This window comes from Cervus elaphus, chromosome 11, assembly GCF_910594005.1.
Source record: "Cervus elaphus chromosome 11, mCerEla1.1, whole genome shotgun sequence".
Taxonomy (NCBI): Eukaryota; Metazoa; Chordata; class Mammalia; order Artiodactyla; family Cervidae; genus Cervus; species Cervus elaphus.
The window spans coordinates 11,578,761-11,605,927 of NC_057825.1; positions in this window are offsets into that span (position 1 = coordinate 11,578,761).

The following is a 27,167-nucleotide window of genomic DNA, read 5'->3' on the forward strand; positions in this document are numbered from 1 at the left end:
TAGAGAAGACTCCTGAGAATCCCTTGGGCAGCAAGGAGATCAAACCAGTCAATGTCAGAGGAAATCAGTCCAAATAGTCACTCGAAGGGCTAAAGCTGAAGCTGAAGCTCCAGTACTTTGGCCACCTAATGTGAAGAGCTGACTCATTCGGAAAAATCCTGATGCTGGAAAAGATTGAAGGCAAAAGAAGAAGGGGGAAGCCAAGAATAAGATGGTTAGATAGTATCACTGACTCAATGGACATGAATCTGAGCAAACTCTGGGAGATAGTAAAGTATAGGGAAGCCTGGCATGCTGCAGTCCATGGAGTCACCAAGAATCAGATGTGACTTAGCGACAGAAAAACAACAGAATACACATACTTTATTTTTTTATAAATATTACTAAACTTCCCCCAAAATTAATTAGAATTAATGGTGTGATCACTCACCTAGAACCAGACACCCTGGAATGTGAAGTCAAGTGGGCCTTAGGATGCATCACTACGAACAAAGCTAGTGGAGGTGATGGAATTCCAGTTGAGCTATTTCAAATCCTAACAGATGAAGCTATGAAAGTGCTACACTCAATATGCCAGCAAATTTGGAAAACACAGCAGTGGCCACAGGACTGGAAAAGATCAGTTTTCATTCCAGTCCCTAAGAAAGGCAATGCCAAAGAACGCTCAAACTACCACACAGTTGCACTCATCTCACACGCTAGTAAGGTAATGCTCAAAATTCTCCAAGCCAGGCTTCAACAATACGTGAACCGTGAACTTCCAGATGTTCAAGCTGATTTTAGAAAAGGCAGAACCAGAGATCAAATTGCCAACATCTGTTGGATGATTGAAAAAGCAAGAGATTCCAGAAAAACATCTATTTCTGCTTTGTTGACTATGCCAACGCCTTTGACTGTGTGAATCACAATAAACTGTGGAAAATTCTGAAAGAGAGGGGAATACCAGACCACCTGACCTGCCTCTTGAGAAACCTATATGCAGGTCAGGAAGCAACAGTTAGAACTGGACATGGAACAACAGACTGGTTCCAAATAGGAAAAGGAGTACATCAAGGCTATATATTGTCACCCTGCTTATTTAACTTATATGCAGAGTACATCATGAGAAACGTTGGGCTGAATGAAGCACAAGCTGGAATGAAGACTGCCGGGGGAAATATCAATAACCTCAGATATGCAAATGACACTACTCTTATGGCAGAAAGCGAAGAAGAACTAAAGAGCCTCTTGATGAAAGTGAAAGAGGAGAGTGAAAAAGTTGGCTTAAAGTTCAACATTCAGGAAACTAAGATCATGACATCCGGTCCTATCCCTTCATGGCAAATAGATGGGAAAACAGTGGAAACAGTGGCTGACTTCATTTTTTTGGGCTCCAAAATCACTGCAGATGGTGACTGCAGCCATGAAATTAAAAGACACTTACTCCTTGGAAGAAAATTATGACCAACCTAGATAACATATTAAAAAGCAGAGACATTACTTTGCCAACAAAGGTCCATCTAGTCAAGGCTATGGTTTTCCCAGTGGTCATGTATGGTTGTGAGAGTTGGACTATAAACAAAGCTGAGCACTGAAGAATTGATGCTTTTGAACTGTGGTGTTGGAGAAGACTCTTGAGAGTCCCTTGGACTGCAAGGAGATCCAACCAGTCCCTCCTAAAGGAGATCAGTCCTGGGTGTTCATTGGAAGGACTGATGTTGAAGCTGAAACTCCAATACTTTGGCCACCTGATGGGAAGAGTTGACTCACTGGAAAAGACCCTGATGCTGGGAAGGAGTGGGGGCAGGAGGAGAAGGGGACGACAGAGGATGAGATGGCTGGATGGCATCACTGACTCAATGGACATGAGTTTGAGTAAACTACGGGAGTTGGTGATAAACAGGGAAGCCTGGCATGCTGCAGTCCATGGAGTTGCAAAGAGTTGGACATGACTGAGCAACTGAACTGAACTGTAAAATTAATTTATATTTCCTCTAACGGCTTGGGGCTTCCCAGGTGGCACAGTGGTAAAGGATTTGCCTGCCAATGCAGGAGACATGGGAGACATGGGTTTGATCCCTGGGTGGGGAAGATACCCTGGAGAAGGAAACAGCAACCCACTCCAGTATTCTTGCCTGGAAAACTCCATAGACAGAGGAGCCTGGTGGGCTACAGTCCATGGAGTCAGACATGACTGAGCACATACACATACTAACAGCATATGAGTGTGCTCATTTCCCCATACCCACTTCATCATTGAATATCACCAGTTTTTAGTTTAGTAAATCTGTTGGGCAAAAAGTGGTTTCCTCACATGTTTTCATTTTCATTGTTACTAATGAGCTCAAGTTTTCTTCATCTACTTAATGACCTTTTGTGATATTTCTTTCTGAAATACTTGGCCACATATCTAGCCCACTTTACTATTGGATAACTGTTATTTTCTTATTTGTTTGTGGGAACTCTTTATATATTGTAGATGTTACTCTTTGTCTACAATATAAATTACAGATATTTATTCCCAGTTTGTTTGTCTTTTAAATTTCTTTGATTCCTTTTACTGCACAGAATATTTTATTTTTGTAGAGTTCTTTATAACTCCTGGGTTTCATGTCTTTCTTGCATAAGCCTTTTATGGAGTAAAGATATTAACTCTTTCAGTAAGAATGGGTTTTGCTGTCTGAACATTGTCTGATGTTGCACCTGATTTGAGATCCTAAAACTGCCATTAAAGGAAGTTACCTCCCCCTAGCCTGGAACAGAGGAGGGGGCATCCCAGAGGGTAGTTACAGAGGCAGTGAGGGTCCCCAGCGATCTTTGTTGAACAAAACAAGCTGAACTCCTGGGATCAGGTCCCTTTGGAAGGGCATGGCTTCTTAAGAGGCCCCAAGGGGGAGCCTGGGAGGAGCCACTCTGTGATCCTCAGCTGCCTGGGAGCCTGTAGGAGGAGACTGTGGCTGCCACTAGCAGGTCTCCTTCCCACTGTGACTCTGCCAGCCCACATTCATAGCCACTCACAATCATCCTACTCCAAAACACCAAACACAGCTGACATACACACCCATGGACATACAGAAACACAATAAAAAAAAAGTGCACATGTGCATACCCACATAGGCATCTATGTCATTTGCCCCTATTCACAAATGGTTACATGGGCACACAGAAGGATGCCCACATGTACAAAGTCCATGTGTATTTATACATGTGCATGAGACACACTGGGGCTTTCCCGGTGGCTCAGAAGGTAAGGAATCTGCCTGCAGTGTGGGAGACCCGGGTTGAACCCTGGGTCAGGACGATCCCCTCGAAAAGGAAGTGGCAACCCACTCCAGTATTCTTGCCTGGAGAATTCCATGGACGGAGGAGCCTGGCGGGCTACAGTCCGTGGGGTTGCAAAGAGTCAAGCTGCTCTGCAGCCTTATTCACACCTACTGTTGTCAGCTTGTGTATTTCCTTCTTTCTCCTCTATTTCACTTGCTTTCCTCGCTCCCTCTCTCCCCTTTCTTTCCTGCCTTCCTTCCTTTTTTACCTCCCTTCTCTTTTTAAGCCATTTAATAGCTGTGTGGTGATAACGTTTTGTGCATTTAATTTCCATTTCTGGTGTGCTGCAGTCCGTGGAGTCACAAAGAGTCAGACATGACTGAGCAGCTAAACAACAGGAACGACAATACCCACTGATGCGCATGCAGGTCTGTCCAGGCACAGCCCTACCAAGAGAGGTGCTATCCACGCGTGATCACTTCCTCCATGTCTGCACCTGCTGTCTCAGTCAGGATCTTAGCAAGAAACACTCACACTATGTGAGAAAAATTTAACAACGAGGCTATTTATAAGAGTGAGGAAAGGGTGAAGGGCAAATGAAAAGCCATGGTGACCACCTGGGAGCTAGCTGTAGCTGGGAACCAACCAGTCCAGGGCCTGAAGGGTCAGGAAAGGGAGGGACTATGGGAGCTGGCGAGAGCTGAAGCTTGTCAGGGGACCACCCAACAGAAACTGTGGTGGTCAGACGGGACCACAGCCACTGTCGATCCACAGCCTGATGAGGGAGGAGCCAACCTGTCCAGCCCCCTGCCCTTCTATCTGTTGGCTGGGCCTCCTGTTGGCCGAAAGTGAAACATGAAAGTGAAAGTCGCCCGGTCGTGTCCGACTCTTTGCGACCCCATGGACTATACCGTCCATGGAATTCTCCAGGTCAGAATACTGGTGTGGGTAGCCTTTCCCCTTCTCCAGGAGATCTTCCCAACCCAGGGATCGAACCCAGGTCTCCCGCATTGCAGGTGGACTCTTTACCAGCTGAGCCACAGTTGGCTGAACTCAACTATTAATAGGAGCCAGCCGGGAGTCCGGTTGATGTGTTCCTGGGTTGGGCTGCTTAGGGGACACAGAGCAGAGTGGAGAGAGGATCTGAAGGGTCAGACAGTGAGTGTCACATAGAGCTCTAGATACACACACACAGATGCAAGACACATAGCTATTCACGTGTACACTTCTGCGCCTCCACACAGTTTAGGACTATGTGCACACAAGCTCCAACACCCACAGACTCACACAAGCCTACAGAGAAGGCTAAAAGCCACACCTTCCTTCTGCCTTGCCTGGTCCTGAGGTGAGTCCCGCCCCTCCCCCTTTCCCCCTCCCCCTGCACCAAGCCCAGAGCCAGCTCTTTGCTGAGTTCTTTGTTACTCTTGGCAAAGACCGAATCCCAGTGGGACAATGGGCTGGCCAGGCCTGCACAAATCACCCGCTCTCTGGGGGCCTTTCAGAGGCCTGGCTTGCCTGAGTGACAGCTGAATTGGGTCCAGATTGGGCTGGGGAGGCCCTCCTGGAGGCAGGCCCTGCAGCCACAGTACTGGGAGGTCTCCAAGCCCCTGTCTGACTGCCTCTACAAGCATCCTCCCATTGACTCCCCTGCAGGGCACCTGGCCCAAGGGAGGGAAGTTGGGGGCCCCCCAATCCCCTTAAAGCCTTACTCCCCACTGACATCTAGCTCACCCCCAAATCCAAATCACACTATGCCCCACTGTTCCAACACCCTAAGTCTTCTTATCTTTGGCCTGGGAGCTGCCAGAGGAACTTTTTTGAAATGTAAATCAAATCGTTTTCCTCTTCTGTTTAAGATCCTTCAATGGTTCTCCTCACCCCACTCCAGATAAAGTCTCAATTCAGCCCTATCCTGCACCAGCTGGTCGCTGACCCCATTCTTAGCCCCAGGGCTCACCAGCTGCCCCTGCCCCTTTCAGGCTCCCAGTTCTCTAGGTGTGCCAAGTCCTCTCCTTCCCCTGGGCCTTAGCACCTGCTATTCTCTCTGCCGAAAAACCTTCACCTCAGCACTTCATCTACTGACCCCTTCCAAACTAGAGATTCTCAAACTAACACTGAGATAGAATCAAGCGAGAGTTTTTCCCCACTTCCGTCATGGAGAGATGTTTTTGTAAAAACACAATGAAATAAGCTACTAGAAAAAAAATAAAAACAAAGAGAGGTATAACTATCTTGGAAAATAGTAGTTTCACATAAAGTTAACTATTCATTTACTGTATGACTCAGCAATCTTACTCCTGGGTGTGTGCCCAAAAGAAATGAAAGCATACATCCACATAAAACCTATATGAGAATGTTCATAGCATTTTTATTTGTAATCATCCTAAACTGGAAATAACTTGATGGTGAATGGATAAACTGTGGTACATCTATGCACTGGAATACTACTCACCAATAGAAAGGAAAGAACTGTCAATACCCACAGTATGGGGAATTTCAGATACATTATGCTAAGGGAAAGAAGCCAGACTCAAAAGATTACATTCTGTATGATTCCATTTATATGACATTAAAGAAAAACAAAACTACAGTGACAGAAAAGAGCTCTTTGCCACAGGCTGGGTTTGGGCTGGGGGCCAGGGGGTCACTGATGACAGAGGAGCATGAAGGAACTTTTGAATGATGGAAATGTTCCATATATTGATTGTGGCACGGTTTGTCAAAATTCATAGAACTACACAATCAAAAGGGTGAATTTTACTCTGTAAATTTTACCCCAGTAAATCTGACTTTTTAAAAATGTAAATACAGGGTGGGATGTTCTGAGAGAATAGCATTGAAACAAGTATACTATCAAGGATGAAACAGATCACCAGTCCATGTTGGATGCATGAGACAAGTGCTCAAGGCTGGTGCACTGGAAAGACCCAGAGGGATCAGATGGGGACGGAGGTGGGAGGGGGGATTGGGATGGGGAACGCATGTAAATCCATGGCTGATTCATGTCAATGTATGGCAAAAACCACTACAATATTGTAAAGTAATTAGCCTCCAACTAATAAAAATAAATGAAAAATAAAAAATAAAATAAAAATGTAAATATAAATTCCATTTTTTATTGTGGTAAAATCTATGTAATGTAAAATCTATCATCTGAACCCATCACGTAGCATTATGTTCACATGTACAGCCATGTTGCACAACCATCATCACCCTCTATCTCTAGAATGTTTTTTAATTTATTTTTAATTGAAGGATAATTGCTTTACAATATTGTGTTGGTTTCTGCTGTTCTCTAGAATGCTTTTCATCTTGCAAAACTGAAACTCTGTACTCATTAAACAACAACTCCCCCTTCCCCCTCCCTCTATTTCCCAGTGAGCACCATTCTACTACTTCCTATAAAGTGAAAGCTGTTCGGTCATGTTTGACTCTTTGTGACCCCATGGACTATACAGTCCATGGAATTCTCCAGGCCAGAATACTGGAGTGGGTAGCCTTTCCCTTCTCCAGGGATCTTCCCAACCAAGAGATTAACCCAGGTCTCCTGCATTGCAGGCAGATTCTTTACCAGCTGAGCCACCAGAGAAGCCCAAGAATACTGGAGTGGGTAAGCCTATCCCTTCTTCAGTGGATCTTCCCCATCCAGGAATCAAACCGGGGTCTCCTGCATTGCAGGTGGATGCTTTACCAACTGAGCTATCAGGGAAGCCCAATTTTAATTATTCTAGGTACCTCACATAAGCAGAATCAGGCCGTATTGTCCTCTTGTGTCTGGCTTATTTCACTTAGCATAACATCCTCAAGGTTCATTCATGTTGTAGCCTGTGTTGGAATTTCCTTCCTTTTAAGGCTGAATGGTATTTCATGCCCACAAAATGATCATGTTTTGTTTACCCATTCATCCACTAATGGACATTTGGGTTGTTTCCACATTTTGGATATTGTGAATAATCAAAATATTAAAAACAACAACAACTGGGATATGAATATAACCTCCATTTTAAAATGTATTAGATTCAACAGAACTGAAATTACTCTGTACATTTGCTAAGCACTTACTCTCAATTTCATTATCCATCTGCCTCGTCTGCCTTTCAAGTAGCAAAGCTGCTTGGTTCTTGGACTGGCTGGACTCTACTTTCCATGAGCCCCCAGTCATCCCTCACAATTCCTTGGGTGTGTCCCACCTGCTGGGATGGTCTGTTGGGGATTGGAACTTCCTGAGGAAAGACTAGGTCTGAGTCTCCTCAATCTGCAGTGACCAGGGTTGCGGTTGGGTCCAGGCAAAGGGCTCAGAGAAACTGCAGCCAACTGAATCCTCCTATTTCTTGGGGCCAATGTGGGAGCAGGGCTTGAACCCACATCTATCTGACTTCAGATCCATGCTCTTTGTTGTAAGGTACATGCGGTGACAATGGCCCTGAATTTGAGGAAGGGTTCAAGGCCTACCCTTCTCTAGCTGTCATGCTCAGGACACTTTCTGCTTGCAAGAACCTCTTCTCCCTTCCAAGGTCAAGACGGAATCACTCAGTTAAGAAGTACTAGTTGTTGCCTGCCTTGTGTTGGCTCCTGAGCTGCAGACAGGGCTACACAGGTGAGCCATGGACAATCATGGACATTAATATGTATGTATGGGTCTTTCCTGGTGACTCAGTGGTAAAGAATCCCCCTGCCAGTGCAGGAGATGCAGGTTTGACCCCTGGGTTGGGAAGATCCCCTGGAGAAGGAAATGGCAACCCACTCTAGTATTCTTGCCTGGAGAATCCCATGAATAGAGGAGCCTGGCACGTTAGAGGCCATGGGATCCCAAAAGAGTTGGACACCGCTTAGCAGCTAAACAACAACACAACACTATATATGTACACATGTGTGCATACATGTTACCTAGGGATGGGGCTTGATATGTGTGTGAGTTCCTGAGAACGCAGATTTTTATTTTTTGAAAGAACAATCATCGCTTTTCAAAGACTAGGGGTCGGGGGAGGAGGTTTTAAGATGTGTTAGGAGCGTAAATCTCAGGACTTCCAAGGTGGCTCAGTGGTAAAGAACCTACCTGCATTGTGGCAGATGCAGAAGGTGCAGGCTCGATCCCTGGGTTGGGAAGATCCCCTAGTGAAGAAAATGACAATCCACTCCAATATCCTTGTTGGGAAAATCCCATGGACAGAGGAGCCTAGTGGGCTCCAAGCCATAGGGTCGCAAAAAAGTCAGACACAACTGAATGGACTGAGCACACATGCACAAGAGCATAAATCTCATTCCTAGTGGCTGCCCTGGCACCTGAGCTCCCAGGGAATCATAGAAAGTTTTATTCAAAAGGTGAAATATAGGCGCATACCCACACATACATATGTGTTTACACATAAACACAGGATACTGTATGCCTAAACTCAGACTGACCCATAAACACATGCATAAATTCATAGATACATGAGAGATATACACATAAATTCGTACACAACCACATATAATACAAATGTTAATTGCCAATATTTATTAAGTGTTTCCAGTTAACAAAGCACTGTGCTAAGTAATTAACATATACTGCTTTACAGAATCCCTTTCCAAAAATCAGGATGCATGTGATAATTTTCACCCCCATTTTACAGATGAGGAAAACAAGGCTCAGAGAAGCGAAGTGACTTGCTTGAGGTCACAGAACTTAGAAGTGGCTGAACTGGGATTTGAATCCCAGTGGGTAAAAGTCCAAAGCCACATGCACAATCACTAGACTGTTTGCTAACACACAGCTGCACATGTCACATACCCAAGAGTCCACACACACACTACAGGTGTTGGCACACTGGTGCACACCTCTAGGCACACACATGCACATGGACTCCCACATACGGCACGCTTGTGCACAAAGATATACATACAGGCACATAAACACATAATCGGTTCCCAGAAGACTTACAGTCACACATTTTAATGTAGGCCACGTCCAAGGTCACACGCCAAGTTTCCTGATTGGAGTTTGTGCAGAGCTAAGTCCAGACTTAGATCTGGGTCCTGGCATAGACTTCCTCCCTGCCTGCCCTGGCCCCTCTTGGCAGGTAAGAGCCTGGGGGTTGGGCGTGATGCACCAAGCCCTGCCAGCTGGTGGCCCGGATCCTCTGAGGACCCACTGCTACCTCCCACTCCAACCCGCCCAGTAAGCAGAACCACCCTGGGGGCCAGCTTCACAAAGCGCCACACCTGGGCCCCTCCCAGGAGAGGCTGAGCTCAGGAAACCTTCCAGGTGGCCGCCGCACTGGCGCGCCGCAGCCCCAGCCCACACCTCCTGCTGCTTGCGGCTCCCTCTCCAGCAATAGGTGTCGATTATGGAGGCAGTGACCCTCGCCTCTCCTGCCTCATTTTCCATTCAGCCCCCAAGTCACCCCACAGCCCAGAGCACATGAACCCTGGAAGCACAGAGCAGTGATATCTGCCCAGGCTGGAAGTCTCCCTCAGGGCGTCTAAGCTGAGGTCCTCACCCGAAGGTGTAGCGGGAACTAGCTGGTGAATCAGAGTGGAGAAGAGCTTCAGCCAGAGGGCGGCACTGGCAATGTCCCAGAAGTGAGAGAAAATAACACCTTTGGGGACTTGCAATTGATTCATCATGACTGAAGGGGAACAAAAAGGAATGCAGAGTGATCAAAAGCCTGGGTTAGGGGGTGCTTTGGGGGTGAGCTCAGAATTGCAAAGGCCTTGGACAGCTTCCAGAGTAGCCTCTAATTTAAGCCTCGCTTCTGTGGCTGCCATACCACTGATGCTGTCAGACCCAGAGTACTGGCTCACTGTCTTGGGATCACCTGGTGGCCCAGGGCTTGCCCAGGCAACCCAGTGACCATGTTTCACCCTCACAAGCCAAGCTAGTGACACTTCTGGGTGGATATTACTATTCTTTCTTTACAAGTGAGGAAAACTTGTCTTGCAGAGGCATCCTTTTTAGAATGAGAATGATCTGTCTAGAGGTGATCACGAGGAGGATTCCTCTGGGTGTGGCCTGGGAGAACTGTGCTTGGATCTGGGAGGAAGGGGAGAGAATTCATGGGGCTGGGAGGCCTGGGAACAGAGACTCAAAGACGGAGGCTGGATTCCCTCTGGTGGGAGTGGCTCTCTGGTCTTTGGAGTAACTTCTAAGGCACTCCTTTAGCATGAGCTTCTTCTAGCTTCAGCCCCCTTCTTGAGAGTCCAGAGACCATCACCCCCATGCCCATGTACTTTTCTTCCTAGAAAGTACCATTAATATGTATGGTTCCCATGTGGGTTAATGGCTGCAACAGTGGTGACTCCACCCCTAATGAGACAGACCCTTAAGCCCTCCATCTCAGGCCTTCTCCTGAGCCCTAGGTCCTTGGCCGTCAGGGGGCCAATGTTCCCTGGCCATGAGCGAGTGAGTGCAGAACTAGGAGGTACACAGGCCAGAGTTTTCATCCTGATTTTGCCCCCAGAATCAGCTCTGTGTCCTCAAACAAGTCCCTCCCCACTCTGGACCTGTTTCATTACCTGTAAAAATGGGATGATTGTAACTATCTCACAGTAGTTTATTACAAGATTGTGGTGGTGGTTTAGTCACCAAGTTGTGTCCAACTCTTGTGACCCCATGACTTTAGCCCACCAGGCTCCCCTGTCCATGGAACTGTCCAGGCAAGAATACTGGAGTGGGTTGTCATTTCCTTCTCCAGGGGATCTTTCTGACCCAGGGATCAAATCCCCATCTCCTGCATTGCAGGCAGATTTTTTACTGACTGAGCCACCAGGGATACAGGATTATAGTGAAGATTTTATGACAAAGTGTATGGAAATGGCCAAGCACCATGCCCAGGTCTTCATATAAACTTTAAAAAAAAATGGATGGTGATTTTTTGGAGGCTCCACATTTTCTGTGTCAAAGAATCTAAATTCTGTAGCTCAGAATTCAAAGTTCTTCTAAATAGCTCAGCCCAGCCCTTCAGCCTTATCTTTCCCATGGAAAGCAGGAGGGCTCAGAACTGGGGCTCAGGGAGCAGGAGGTGCTAGATGTCAGTTGGGCAGCACCCCCTGGGGGAGAGGGGCTGAGACTGCTGAAGCAGTGTTATAACCTCTGCTAATCTGAGAGGGCTCTGAAATGGGGAACCTGAGCCTGTGGTGAAGATCTCTGTGCCTACATCTCAGGCGGCCTGCATGACTCCTTGTCCCCTTTATCAGCCAGGGCTGCCACTGTCTTCCGCCAGTCAAAGTTTTGGCCATGGTTGAAAGACAGGTGCATGGCTGAGAGTGAATAAGACACTCCATTTCCCAGGGGTTCTGCTCCCAGTACTAAAAGACTCACAAATCAGGCCCTCACTAGCCTGGGCCCAAGATCACTTGTTTTTGATGATTTCCCTAGAGAGATCTGAGGTAGAGTCCCCACTCTGGTGAGAATGGGGATGGGTGGGGGGGTCTTAAGGGTGGGATATAGCAGGGAAGAGGGACTAGATCAATAGCCAGATATTTGTAGGTTCAAATCCCAGCTCTATTATTTACTGTGAGTATGTGAACAAGATGCTCTCTTTCATTGATCTTCAATACTTGAGTCTGTAAAATGGGAGAAATGCCATCTACATTGAAGGCCCGTTGGACGTATTACATGAGATGCCATTTGTACAACATTGGAATGGTGCCTGGCACATAGCCGACTTGATAAATGTCCTCTTCTCCCAGCTGTTAGCACTGGTACCAAGGACAGCTCCCCATCCTTGCCTGCTTGGCTGCTGTCCACGGTGCTGACAAAAGATTGCAGTCTCTTCCCTTCTCTCCCCCTTGCTCCTCATTCATTGACCTCTGACATTCTCACAGGTCTTTGAGATCAAAGGGAGTGTTTTCATGACTTTCTCTCAAACCATTATCACTCTATTCAAAATACAGTTGTAGAAGGAAAGCTATCTTTCCCACAGTGAGCAGACGTGTGTGTTCTTCCTCCCGTACATTCCACTGAATGTCTGTTGGGTTGGGTCCAAGAGCTCCAGCTTAATAAGTAAAATAAAAACAAGAGCAAAACAGAGTAATGTTTGTTGACCACTGACTGTTAACCAAAACTTCTCATTACTCCAATCTCTTAAACCACTGTCCAGAAATTCAAACATTTTCAGCAACCCCTATTAATTCTTGCCTCCTCTTCTTCCTTTCCAATTCCTGTAGTCTGTAGGAAAAAGTGCCAAGACTCCAGAATCTCTGGTAGTACCCATTTCTCCATTCAGGGATGTGGTCAATGCCACGATGATTCTTAGCACATCTTCCAGCAAGACGAGTCAGGTACAGGCAGTGAAAGAAAAGAGCATGGGATTTGGAGCAAGCCAGACCTGGGTTTGAATCCCAGCTCTGTTACTCACTAGCTCCCTGCCCTGGCAACTTCTCTGAGCTTGCTTTCTCACCTTTAAAGCAAAGTTAGTAATTGCACCTCTTTTGTAGGGTTATTGAATGAATCGAAGGATATATTGTTTCTAAAGTGTTTAGTAGTTTCTCCATAACCGGTGACTATAATTACTTCAGGTATCTGACTCTGAGACTCTCAGTGGGGAGACACGAATCACCATGTATCCTTTCCAGTGAAGTCAGCTTCAGATTCCTTAATGCTGGAGGTTGTCCCGGGGGCTTGGCTTTCCTCCTACTCCCATGGGCTGTTGTATCTCCCAGAACACCAGTTCCTCTCTCCTTCTTCCCCTATTCAGTGTAGACCCCTGAACACACACACACTCTCTGTCTTATCAATTTTTATTTGGTTCAAGTCCGTCTGTTCTGAATTTCATACAGAATTTGGTTAATATCTATTGGAGATAGGCAAACCTGGGTTTGACTCTTGGCTCAACACATGCTAACTGTGGTACTTTAGGCAAGTCACTTAGCCTCTTTAGCCTCAGTTTCCTCATCTGTAAAATGGTGATGATAATATCCCCTTCCTCATGAGATTCTCACAAGAAGTAGGGGAGAAATGCATTAAAATTCTTAGCACAGATGCATATGGCAAGTGCCCAATACCCATTCACCATTGTTGTTGTTCTTCTTAGTTTCCTGATCTTTATTTCTGTCATTCTTTTCTAGGGATGCTCTGCTTTCTCCCTGACACGTTGGAGAGTAAATAGTCCTACCTCACACTTTTTGGAAGCAGAGTGAGCCCATCTTGTGTACCCTCCTCTCTGGAAGAAAGACATGCATGGAGGCCCCTAAGAGGCCCCTTTATCTCTTACCCAGGATTGGGATCCTAAGTGGCATGCTCAACCTTTGTGATTGCCTTTTGTTGTGTTGTGTGTGTGTGCGCTCATGTACACAGAAGATTGGGTGTATGCATACCTGTGAGTGTAGGAATAGCTGTGTTATGTGATTGTGTGTGACTTTTATGTAAGTACACATGTAATTAGGTATGCAAGAACACAGGCAGATGAGAAATGGCTTGTGTGTGAGGTCACGTGCATGTGTGTGACGGGGGTGTAGCTGTTGGATGTATTGCCAGCTCTTCAGCCATCTGCAGGCTTGAGGGGTCCTGGGCAATTCACAAGGTTGCTGGTTGCCAGCACCTGCCACTCTGAGCACCATCCCCAGCCTGTCGTTTTGGGAATAGCCACACTTCAGTGATTCACCATCCTGCTTACTCAGAATTTTTCACAATCTGACCTAAGTGGGGTATCCTGAAAATATTTGCCAAGTGCACCGAGGGTACTTGGAGGATGGTTAGCTTTCATAAGGAAAAGTTTTGCAGTGCTTTAAAAATTACTCAGTTTGCACCCTCTTATTTATAGTGAATGCTTAATTACCCATGATGCTTATCTGTTCATTAAGCAATGCTCCCAAGGGATCATGTCTTGACAATAAAGGGTTAGTCATTAATTCGCATTAATTTGAAAGTAATAAAAATTTTGCGGTGTCCCATAATTCAGACTTATATCTAATTCACAAACACCCTCTCCCCCCAATTATTCCAAATCAGGAAAGTTCTATTATTTAACAGAAATACATACAATACTCAAGGGAAATAATTTCTATGTCACCATTTAGAATTCAATAACATAACATCTTCATCTGAACAAAGCTGAATTTTTTCAAAGCACTCAGCCCCTTATTGGTTTCTCTGATTCTCATAACAGGTCAGGGGTGATGATGCCCGTTTGTCAGAGGGAAACAAGTGCTCACAGTGGTGAAGTGAACTGCAAACCAAGCTCACAAAGTCAACTAGTGAAGCAGTCAGAATTAAATCTAAGGACTCTCAGTGGCCTCAGTTTCTCAAAACACAGGGAGTTGACCCCAGAAACAGTCAGAAGGAACTCTCGCTCTTGGCCGTGGTAGTAGGAAAGGTATCATTCTTGTTCTTCAGTCACCAAGTCATGTCTGGCTCTTTGCCCCATGAACTTCAGTTTGCCAGGTTTCCCTGTCCTTCACTATCTCCCGGAGTTTGCTATAGTTCTTGGCAGTTTGTTATTTCATCTGCTCCAGGGCATTGTTTCAGGAGATAGTAAGAAGCAAGAGATTTTAACAACAGGAAGAAATGCCTCAAAAACCTGTTTATTCTTTGCCTCCTGTCATTTTTTTCTGCCCATGCTCAGTCATCTCCAAAATACCTACTGTGTGCAGGCCTTGTGCTAAGGCAAAAAGTAGGCTCCCAAGTGAGTCTTTCAGATGGCCTCAAGGACTTCATAGTCAAATGAAGGGAGGAAAATAAATAAAAAGCAGTTATTCCAACCTAGCAAGCCCTGTGGAGGTAGGGCAGGCAGTTCAAGGGAGTGCAGAAAAAGAAAGAAGATGCCCCCTTCAGGGTGTGGAGTCAGAGAAGGGGAGGGGAGGGAACTGAGTTAGACCAGCCAGATATTAGGGGCTGAATTGTGTCCGCAAGAATTCATGTTTAAGTCCTAACCCCAGTACCTCACAGTGTGACTGTATTTGGAGACAGGGCCTTTGAAGAGGTAATGCAGGTCGAATGAGGTCATGTGGATGGACCCTAATCCAATATAACTGGTGTCCTTATAAGAAGAGGAAATTAGGACACAGACACATACAGAGGGAAGGCAACGTGAAGACACAGGGAGAAGACAGCTGCCCGCAACCGAGAAGAGAGGCCTGGAACAGACCCTTCCCTTCACCCTCCCGTACTTTATCTGGGACTTCTCGCTGCTAGAACTATGAGAAAACACATCTCGATTGACTAAGTCATCCAGTCAGTGGCACTGTGTTATGGCAGCAAATGAATACAGGGCAGAACCTGGGGCGGATGGGAGCTACAAGTGCTCAGCTGGCTGTGGGCGCCCCTGCTGGGGTCAGGAGGGTAGACCAGAGAAGGACATCAGGATCAGGGGATGGGGGTAGAGGGGCTGTGTATGCCAGGCTCAAGATTTTAGATTTTTCCTAAAGGCCATGTGGTACCATGAAAAACTTTAAGCTAGAAATGGGTCTCTAACTATGGTGCCCAAAAGTGGGGGGAACCAACAAGACCATGACAGAACAAACAAATCTTAGGAGTGAGAAATAGCTCCTTGAGACTTCTGGCTCATAAAAATAACTCCAAAGAAGGCCGGGTGGCAGAGAGAAAAGCCTACAGGCTTTGAAGTCAAACAGACCTGGATTTGAATTTTAGTCCCACTATTTTGTCTGTGCTCTGATTAATCCACTTGGCTCACAAGTATTTTTACTGAGCGCCTGCTATGTGTTCTAAGCACTGGGAATCAGTGACCAAAATAGGAAGCCTTTGCTTTCAGAGAGCTTATATTCTGCCATACACAATAAGCAAATTCATCAATAAATACGTAATAGGTCCAATGATGATGAGAACTGTGTGGAGAATAAAGCAGGGAAATGGACACAGAGGGGACGAGGGACACTTTTTTCAACCAGGTGGTCAGGGAAACAGCACTGAAGCAGAAACCTGGAGGAAGTGAGGGATTGCATCACGTAGAAATCCAGGACAAGAGTATTCTGGGTGGGGGGAACAGCAGGAACAGAAGTCTCAACAGGTGTGGCAGGCAGACTCATAGCTGCTGCCGACCCTTCCAGAACGCAGAGGCCAAAGAGCCAAAGACCACAGCACTTGCACTGCGGAGATGACCAGAGCGTCCTCAGGAGTGATGGGGCTGAAGGCCAAACCGGGTAGGCTGAGGAGTGAACGGAAGAGGAAGGGGCTCCAGACGCTCTTGCAAGACTTTTTGCTCCAAAGGAAATCAGCCAGATGGGGTGGTGCCTAGAGGAGGATATACGGTCATGGGAATCTTTTCTTCCAGGAGACATCACAACGTGCTTGTGTGATGGTGGATAGATCAAGTGCAGCAGGAAATGGCTGACTCAGGAGGGAGAGGCAGTATTTGTAAGGGTCCAATCCTGCTGGGTGAGAGGGGAGGGTTCTGGGGCATTCCCCTGCAGGCACCAGCCTCACGAAGAGGCAGGGGCAGTGGGGAGCATTTTGTGAGAGCAGGGAAAGTGGAGCAAGAGCAAATACACTGGTGCAAGCAGGTTGGAGGGTCTGGGGCAGGTGGATTCAGCCTGGTAGCGCCCCTGGAGTTGGTGCTTTAAGAACTGATGGTTAAATTTACAGGAACCTTTGGTGAATTGGTTAGTAAACCATTGGCAGCTTGAAATAGGCTACAGTGGGAACATTTAAATCACGCAAATTGGCAAGTGCTCCAGATCAGTGTCTTCTTTTTTTAAACTTTTTTTTGGCCACGTTGGGTCTTCATTACTGTGTGCAGGCTTTCTCTAGTTGCAGCCAGCAGGGGCTACTCTCTAGTTGTAGAGCATGGGCTTCTCATTGCAGTGGCTTCTCTTATGGGGGCACACGAGCTTAGTTTCTCTGTGGAATGTGGAATCTTCCTGGACCTGGGATTGAATCTGTGTCACCTACATTGGCAGGCAGATTCTTAACCCCTGGACCACCAGGGAAGTCCAATGTCTTCTTAACCAGAGAACCATTGTTTAATATTTTCCAACATCTCCAATCCAAAGAGATAGTTCTCTTCACATTGCCTCACATCCTCAGGGAGACAGGAAGGCAAAGTGATGAACTGAGCATGAGGAGGTGGAAGAGCATTAGAGATATGAGGAGAAAGGCAAAGATATGTGACAGTCATCTCAGAGTCATGAAAGAGTCCTCTTGGCCAGGAAACTCCCTGGCTTGCCCAACAGTGCTGGGCTTGCTCATTCTCCTGGGCAATTTGCTTGGCCACTTTGAGTCTCACTTTGCACATCTGTTAAACTGGAGTCCTGATTCCAAGGTTATCAGGAGCATGAAATGAGGTCAGGCACATAAAGCATCTGGTCAGAGAAGGGGACAGCGGCTGAATGGGCTGTGTTCTGGATCTTGGGTTTGCAGAGGAAGGAAAAGCTGAAGACGAGTCTTGCTTTTGGGTGTTCAAGGAGAGTGCCTGGTGCCCCTTCCCTCCACTGACCTCCTCCGTGGACTGGGATGGATGGAGTCCAGCTGCAGGCTCAGAACATACTGCCCCAACTCCCCCCAATCTACATATTTATCACAATATTGCAACTGCATAATTTAAAGTGGGTGTTAAAAAATATTCCAATGTGTTATGTGATTTTTGCATTCCTGGGTGAAGAAAAATTGCTGCAAGAAGGTGGTTAATTATTTCAAAAGATGAATTCCATGAAATAAAATAAAAATAGACTCCCTGTCCAGAGGGAAAGTGAGAAAAAAGGGGGAGACATGAGGAATGGTCCCCTCTAAATAGGATGTGGATGTTTCAAGTAGTGAGTGAGGACATGGGATGGAGGCATGGGCACCTGTCACATGGCCAGGAGAGAAGAGGACAGCAGGTAGGGAGGGTGCCAGCAGGGAGGCCAGTGAGGGAGCTATGATTGCTCGGGCCACGGTGGCACCTTGGACAAGAGAGGAGGTTGGTAATCAAGTAACGTGATTGAGTCCGAAAGTGTCTGGTAAACATTGCATTGACAAGCGCTGGTTAAACTTGAGGCATGGAGACAAGGGAAGAGGCAAGGTGGGACTTTTATTTAAGGGACAGCTGGACAGAGGTGCCTTTTGTTGAAGTTCTTGATGAAGTTCAATAAAGAACCACTTTCTTCCCCATCTGAGTTCTGATCAATTTAAGAAATAAGGCCAAGTCTGACAAAGGCCAGATGCCTCCTTGGTTCCTGATGAAAGCTAGGTGAGGGAGCATGTTTATGGGTGAGAGCCAAGCATATCTGCAAGCCAAACCCCAGAATGAGGTCCATGTACCCCTGGGAAGTGCTGACATGGGGAACTGGCCCAGAAAGCTCCAAGGGCAGAGAAGAGCATCAGAGAAGTCCTACTCTCTGTCGGCAGCTTGCTCACAGAGGATTCAAGGGCACACTGAGCCCAGCTGACCCTTCCCCAAACTGTCAGTCAGGAAAGTCACTCTGCTTCCTCTGGGGTGGGAGAGGGAAGGGAGGGAGGGAGCCAGGAGGTAGACTCACTGAAGCATGAAGACGGCAGCATTTGGCATCACCCCCAAAACACCTTGCTCAGAAATGGGGCAGCCAGCGTGACAAGCAGGCTTTGGGGAGGGTGACAGACTCAGTGTTGGCTGCGGGAGACCCAAGTGGGTGGAGAAGTTTGCTTTGCCATAGGATACAGGAGTGCCTGAATTGAAGCTTCCCTCTCACTTGCTTCTAAATGGTTTCTTGAGCAAAAGAGGAAGAAGCAGGACTTCTCTGGTGGTCCAGTAGTTAGATCCTGGCACTTACACTGCAGGGGGCCCAGGTTCGATCCCTGGTCCAGGAACTAAGATCCTGCAGACCACACAGTGGGACCAAAAGGAGGAGGTGTGGGGAGGAAGGAGGGGGAGGGAGGGAAGAGGAGGAAAGGCTTTAGGAAAATTTCGTGGCAGGAACTTAGCATAAAACCTCTTTGCTCATCTCTCTCTCTCTCACTGCACTGAGGTTGGCTGTGTGGTGTGTTGCTAACCCACCATCTCCCTGCTTCTGATTCTTCTCTACCCTCTTCTCCCAGTCCAGAGGAATCTCCGGGAGGGCTGCTGAACGAATCAATCATTGATGGAGAGGAGGAGGCAAGTCCTTCTCTCCTTGGCAGTATGAATTATCCTCGGAATCAGATGAGTCTGTCACTGAACACAGAGCTGCTTGCCCCATCACAGAAAGGGGTGTGGGTTCACACCTCCATTTCTTCTCCAGCTCAGGCGTGGCCTCAGCCAGGGGAGATATATCAGCATTGTTGTGTGGCGGGTGGCAAGTCCTGTGTCCTGGTGCAGTGAGAAGGCAGAAACTGTTTTTATGAAGGTGGCAGGAGCTGTGAGCTGGCTGGCCTGGGAGGGTGCAGGTGTCCTTCTTGGGGAACTCTGCTTCTTTGTTAGGGCAGCATCCTGTGGGCCAGTTTGGTCAAGGAGGTCAGACAGTCATGACTTCTTGAGTGCGAGGGCAAGGGTGGGCATTTCAACCAGTGCCTGCAAGTGCCAGGGTGGGAGTGAGTGGCTCACGCAAATGTCACACATCATGTTTGTGACAGAGGAGAAAAGCTTGTGTCTCCCTGGCGTGAGCAATAGACAAGGAACCGGGTCGGTGGTGAACAGTGGGTAGGTTTGTCCATCTCGGGGGCCCTGAGAGGCACCACCTCCTCCAGTCCCTGCAGACGGGCAGTTGTGAGAACAGGTGAGTTCACCAGCCCCACCGCAGACCCACAAAGAAGCCATCCCAGCCCTGCCCTCAGGCAGTGGGTGGGGGGGTTCAGCTCTGTAAGGAACGTGACTGGTCTGCGTTAACAATTGTAAGAGGAGCCTGGGAGGAGTTCTGAGGCTGAGATCATGTTTAACCACGCTTGAGGTCAGTGTGAGTGGCTGCTTAAGGGGGGAGGTGGTGTATCTGCATCCGAGGGAGAGGACCTGTAGGTGGTGAACACACCTGTGTGTGTGAGGGTCCGTATTTGCCTGTGTGATCACATGTGTGTGCGTGTGACTGTCGGCTGAGAAGGCAGGCAAGTATTTGGATGTCTTCATCAAATGTGTGTGAGTATCAGTAAGTGTGAACAAGTGGGATGTAATTGGGGGGCAGGCGTGTGGACATGTGTGTGTGTGTGAGTGTGAGTGAGTGTTTGTGTACGGGTCAGTGCACTGGTGACCATGGGGCACTTGTGAGCCCTCCGTGCCTTAGTCTCCTGGTGGGTGAAGTGGGGATGGTGAGCAGCCCCCTCCCAGTTTGCTTCAAGGATCTAACACGCGTAGAGATGTAGCAAAGGGCCTGGCACACGGTGGGGGCTCTACCCAGCCTCGCTGCTGTTACTGCAAGTATGGCCTGCCTTCACAGATGAGCATTTTCCTGTGTGAGCGGGTGTGTGGATGCGAAGGCGTGGGGGTGCCCAGGTCTCAGGTGGTGATTCCTGGCACAGGGAAACAGGAGACAGACGGATAGGAGCCCCGAGACCTGGGCGAGGCACCAGCGAGACCCAGGCTCAGCCCATGTCCCCAAAGCACTGAGCCCTTATCCACTGCCCTGATCCTGGAGGAGGACGGAGAGTCTGGCCAGACAAGGGTTCCAGGGGCCCTCTTGCCCTCCTGCTTCTGTACCTACCCAAAGATCTGACAGGAGGTGGGGGCTGGGGACAGACCAGCCAAGGGACCTGTCCCTCCCCTTGCAACCCAACAGCTGTGGCCCAGTTAAAATCGAGAGTTCACAGCTGCTCCTGGTAATGACTCACGCACAGAAAGCGCCACTCCCTTTAGGGCTCTTCTAAAACTTTTAGAGCTCTTTAAATTTTATTCACCCCCAACATCAAACCCAGGGAGGAAGTAATCAAAGAGTCTGGGGGGGAGGAGGAACAGCACACACATGTGTGCACGCACACACTTGCTCACTCATAGACCCAGACATATACTAGCACACACACACATCCCTTTGCCACTCCCACACACAGACTCAAACATTCCCACACCTAGATGCACACTCAAATACACAAACACACATTCCAACTCATGCCGTCCAAATACATACCCACTCTCACATATGCCCAGAGTGACCCACACCTTGCACACACTCAGATACACCCAACCATACTGGTGTTCTCTCACTGTATAACAAATTCCCACACACGGTGGCCTAAAACAGCACATATTTATTATCTTGCAGTTTCTGTGGGTCAGGAGTCCGACGTGTCTTAGCTGGGTCCTCTGCTCCAGACCTCCGAAGGCAGCAGAGAAGGTGGCCACTGGGCTGCATCCTCATCTGGAGGCTCAAGTCGGGGGAAGTCCTTCTCCAAACTCACTGAGGTTGTTGGCAGAATGTGTTTCTTTGCAGCCTATGACAGAGGGCCCCAGCTGTTTGCTGGACATTGGCTGAAGGCTGCTTTCAGCTCCTTGTCTCAAGAGACTGACTGACTTCAACCCATCAACATGGAGGACTTCACTAGCTCATGCTAGCGAGATGGAGCTGTCTGCACGTGTGTGTGTGTATGTGTGTGCGTGTGTTGGTGTATGCACCTAATCACAGGAGTGACCGCCCATCACCTTTGCCATGTTCTTTTGGTTAGGAGAAAGTCAGAAGTCCCACCTCACCTGCTCACATAGACTTATTCACCCTGGATATACGCACTCAGGGATCACATACCACATAAGAGCACCCATCAACCCCCTTACCAACCCCTGTACACACTCAGCCATCTCCAGGCCATCCTGGAAGCTTCCATATAGCCTGGTCAGACAGATGAACACTTGACACTAAAACCACCCTGGTAGCCAAACACCCTCAGAAACTAGAAGCAACCCCCCTGCCCCTGCTCCCCATGTCACTGCCTCCTGTGGCCTTTTCTGGCTTCCTGGCTTCTGGTCCCACCTCTTCTCCACCTTCTGTTTACACTCTCAGCATCCATACAGACCTGGCCCCTGAACTCCACCTCTGGGTAGGTATTCATGACTCTTCCCCCAAGCCTTAGTCTTGCCACAACCCGGCGTGACTGGCAACTCCTTTTCGAGTAAAATCAAAGACACTTTCTAAAGCCCCAGCACTTGCATCATCCCTTCCAGGTTCACATCAGCACAGATCCATTTTGGGGGGCCTCTTTGACAAGTCTATCCAATTGTCTGAAAATGATGATTAAAATGCAGAGCCGGGACTTCCCTAGTGGCCTAGTGATTAATACTCCACATTTCCAAAGCAGGGGAATGGGTTTGACCCCTGACTGGGGAACAAAGATCCCACATGCCATACAGCCAAAAAAATTTTTAAATACCCCAAAAAACAAAAACGAACAACTCCCTCCCCCAAAACACAATGCAAGCCCTATAGACCTCTCCAAAGGCTGATGCTTTGGGAGGAAATGGCAGAGATTTTAGACCCCAGGAACCTGGACATCCTGGGGAGAATCACTTCTCCCTGAGCCTTGGTCCCCTTGTTTATAAAATGCGAATAAGAAAATGTCCTAATCAGTATCAGCTAAAGCTAAATCTACATCTATTCCACATCCAGCAACTCCACTTCTAAGTATATCCCACAGAAATGCGTGCCTGTTTCCATCAAAGCATGATTACAGGATGTCCACAGCAGAGCTATTCATAACAGTCCAAACTAGAAACTACACAAATGTCCATCAGAATAGAATGAATTCCCTCTCTCTCCCCCTTTCTCCTTCTCTTTCTCAATACACACACACACACACACACACACACACACACTTTTCCAAACTAATATAAGGACATTCTCTTTCATACCTTTTTCTTACATAAAAAAACTTAATCCTAATTGAACGTGGACTGTAGAATAGAGGGAGGATAAAGACTAGAATGGACACACACATGGTGCTGCATTCATACGATGCATACGATGGAAAAGACCTGCCTAGAACTGCAGGCTCGGGAGTGTGTGAGTCTCATAATATCGAGTGAAAGAAGCCTGACACAAAAGTGAACATACTTGGTAATTCCATTTACAGGAAGTCCAAAAAGGAGCAGAACCAATCTAGGGCATTAGAAGTCAGGGTAGTGACTACCCTTGGAGGAGACAGTGGCTGGAAAGGAGACACGGGGTGGGAGGTCACATGGGTGTGTTCAATTTGTAACAAGCTGCTGAGTGGTACACTTAATATTTGTGCAGTTTTCTGCATCGATGTGTTACAGCCACAAAAAAAATACTCTAAAATAACAAAAGACTGACGCTGGATGCCTGGTACATAAGAGCCACTCCTGTTAGGACTAGCTCTTCCTTCTCCTTGAATACCATTCTCCTTCATGAGGGGCAGGAAGAAACCAGAACGTTCTGTCTTCCCTTAGCATTATATACGCACCAAGCAGTGTCTCTATCTCGTATCTCTCTCCCCAGACCGCACCCTGAAGCACTTTTGCTTTTGTGTTAAACATTTTTCACAAGCTCAGACTCCCCCTGGCCCAGCCTTCTAACCTGGAAGCCCTCATTCTTACCCTGTCATGCTCCTCCGGAGCCTTCCTAATTACCCTCCTCCTTCCATCCTGGCTGGGCTGGGTAGCACGCCCGGGGTGTTTGCGCTTATGTCTCTGGCTGCCCCTCCCCGCCTCGCCCGGCCCTCACAGTCGGATTGTCAGGATTTCCTCTCTGCTGTTTCATTCCTCAGCTTCATAGTCAGCCTCAGCCTTCCTGCGAATGCTTTGACATCCACTCTCCAGGGGAAGAGAAGGCCCAGGGAGCAGTCTGATCCAGGTGCTGCCAGGATGCTGGCACAGCTGGGGACACCCAGGCATTCTATTTGCGTGAGGACTCACCAGGCCTCCAGGGATACAACCTGGTAATGACTTCAGAACTGACAGGTAGGGCCTGATAAACCAGGACTCACACTTTTGAATTAAAAACAGAGATTTTAATCTGTGCATCCCAGAGGCTGTCTGGGTCTTACTCTGCGGAAGAAGAGACTTGCAGTCTTTGGTCTCTGGAGCTGGGTGACACTGGCAATGAGGGGTAGCTGGGGCAACTGAGATGGAATAGGAGTCAGGCAACTTTCACTGTAACGGGCAGATAGTGAACATTTGGGGCTTTGCAGGGAAAATAACCTGTAAATCAATGAGTGGGGCCGTGTTCAAATAAAACTATTTTCAAGACAAGTGTAGTTTGTTGACTCTTGATAAAGATGTTCAGCCTTTGAGAAATTCCTTGAGCCTCCTGGCTGTGAAAATGCCAGGCCCATATTCCCATATTCCTACATTTGCAAGATTAACAAGATCATAGCAATCTCTTTCTCCTGGTACTGAGGATTAATCTCAGCTCTCCTCCTCTCTTCAGCCACCCTGGGAAGGGATTCAGGTGGATTCCAAATGTGAAATGTTGGCCTTCTCCAGGGTTCTGACCCATCACCCTCCATAGGAATGACTCCCAAATTATGAATGGAGCCCTAAGTCACCAAGACCACAGTTGGGATTCACCCTGACCCCTTCCTGTCACTCATTCCCCTGTTGATTTCCTACATCCCCACTCCTCTTCTGCCTGCTTTGTAACCCTTAATACAGGGTAGCATCCTCATCACTTCTGTCCTGGAAAACTGTAGTGACCTCCACTGGTCCCTATCTATTCCTTCATCTTCTACATACCTACCAGAAAAATCTTTCCTCATTCAGATCAGCCTATGCCTCCAAAACCTCCCCTGGCTTCCCACGGCCTATTTACAAAGTCCACATTCCTCAGTTTGGGCTAGTGGATGCTTATGATTTGGCTGCCCAGCCTCTTCTCATTTCTGGGACTTTTGTCCTCTTTTGGAAACTACCTGTTAATCTCTGATTCCTAACACAAGCGCATTTCTTCCACAGCCTTAGGGCACTGGCAACCTTATTGGGAAGCATGACCCCGCCCCAAGCTGCAGTTGATTAGTCCAGCCTAAGCAAGCGGCCCAAGCTGGCTCAATCAGAGGCCATCCCTGGATCAATCAGACCTGAAAACTGACGAGAGGTCAGGCTCCTTGGATGGCTGGACCGTAGGACACCTAAATTTAGGAGATCTTCTTGGCCATGCCCTGCCATGAGGACCCAGGAGAAGGAAGTCAGGTGCCAGAGAGGGAAGGGAGCAGACAGGCAGTGCAGAGAGAAACACAGCATGAGACAAAGCTTGTTTCCTGGGCTGGATACTAAGGGTTTCAGGCCCTGGTTTTGTCTGCATCCAACCCCTGCCTCAGGGAGCCGGCCCGGTCTTCCAGCTCACCTGCATTTGGACTTGAATCTCCCAAAGGTGCCTCCTGTTGCTAGCAACCAAAAGTGACATTCCAAATCCTTAACAACTGGACCATGTGGCCCTAACTATCAGTGACACTAGCCCTAGAGCAGGGTCCCCAAGGTCACCTGGTAGTCAGGACATTAACCCTTTAGTATCTTGAGGATGAAACAACCCAGCAGTTTGAGGGAGAGCCAAGATGGCCTGGCGTCAGGGCTGGGTGGCCTTGTATCAGGGGTGGCAGTGGTTGCTGTCCAGGGATTTGGGCCAGCAACTGTTTACCAACCAAGCAGAAGTGTTACAGTGTCTGAAGAATTTGCCAGCAGAACCAATGAAATCAGTGCAGCCAGACCCTTCACACTCAGACTGCACCAGTCTTAGTCAGCTTGGGTGGCCATAACAAAAGACCATAAATTATTTTCTCACACCTCTGGAGGCTGGGAAGCCTAAGATCAAGGTGTCATTTGATTTGGGTCCTTGTGAAAGTTCTCCTCCTGGCTTAGAGATGGCCTTCTCACTGTGGCCCTGCAGAGCCAAGGGAGAGGGAGAGGAAAAAAAAAAAAAGAGAGAGAGATTGGGGGAGGGGGGCTGGGAGGGGGAGAGGGAGAGTGAGCCCTCTGGTGTCTCTTCTTATAAAGACACTAATCCCTTCATGAGAGCCCCACCCTCGTGATCTGGCGTGTGCATGATGCTTGCTAAGTCGCTTTAGTGGTGGCCGACTCTGTGCGACCTATGGACTGTAGCCTGCCACATTCCTCTGTCCACGGGGTTCTCCAGCAAGAATATTGGAGTAGGTTGCCATTTCCTTCTCCAGGGGATCTTCCCAATTCAGGGATCAAACCCACATCTCTTATGTCTCTGGCATTGGCAGGTGGGTTCTTTTGCCTCTAGCGCCACCTGGGAAACCCTCCTGACCTCAACTAACCCCAATTGCCTCCCCAAAGCCCCATCTCCAAATACACCGGGGTCAGTATTTCAACATGTGAACATTGGGGAGACACAAATATTCAGTCCATAACCCCACACTACCTTCAACATTCACTCAACCAAAATTTATTGAGTGCCAGCTGCTGGGAATCATTAGCTGGGCCCTGCCCCCTTACTCTTTATTGTGGTTCTGCTGGTCTGGTCAGCATGTCCCATGACAGTCCCTCTGGAATGGCCTCTCCTTTCTTCCTTGTATCAGCCTCCAAAAGTCCTCCTCCTCTCAGAAGCCCTCTCAGAACCCCTCTCTGCCCCTTTAATTCCCATCATACGTCACACTCCTCTCCCCAGATCTACTGGACTCCATCTCCTATTCATGTTCTCTGGGTGTCGGTCTCCCGCCAACCCTCACTCCAAACACACACAGGTCAAGAACTTTTAGAGGATGGGGACAAGGTCAATGTTATCTCCACCTCGCCCAGCAGCAGCTAGCCCTGAGCTCTGAGCATGGTTGGGACTTGATTGCCCTCCTCATTGATTGCTGGTATTGAGTTGTATTCTGCAGAGATGCTTTGTTGATGGGGTTTGGTGAAAAGATGGAGCAAGGGGGATGATTGATAATTTTACCAGGCAAACCTGATTATTCTCTCCCCAGCGGAAGCTTTTCACTGCTTTTCCCACCCATTCTTCTTGGATAAATGTCCATCCCTTGAACCTTAAGGGCCAGTAAGCTGCTTTGTAATCTAGGTCCTGCTTACAGATCCAGCTTCACTTGGAAACTCCAGTCACCCTGAACTACTCGCCCGTGCTTCGCTCTCTTGCCTCTGACCCTTTGCGCATGTTATTCCATCTGCCATCATCAGTCTCCCCAGTATCTCTCCTCTTTCCTCTGGCCAACACTTAGCTTGCTCCAGGAA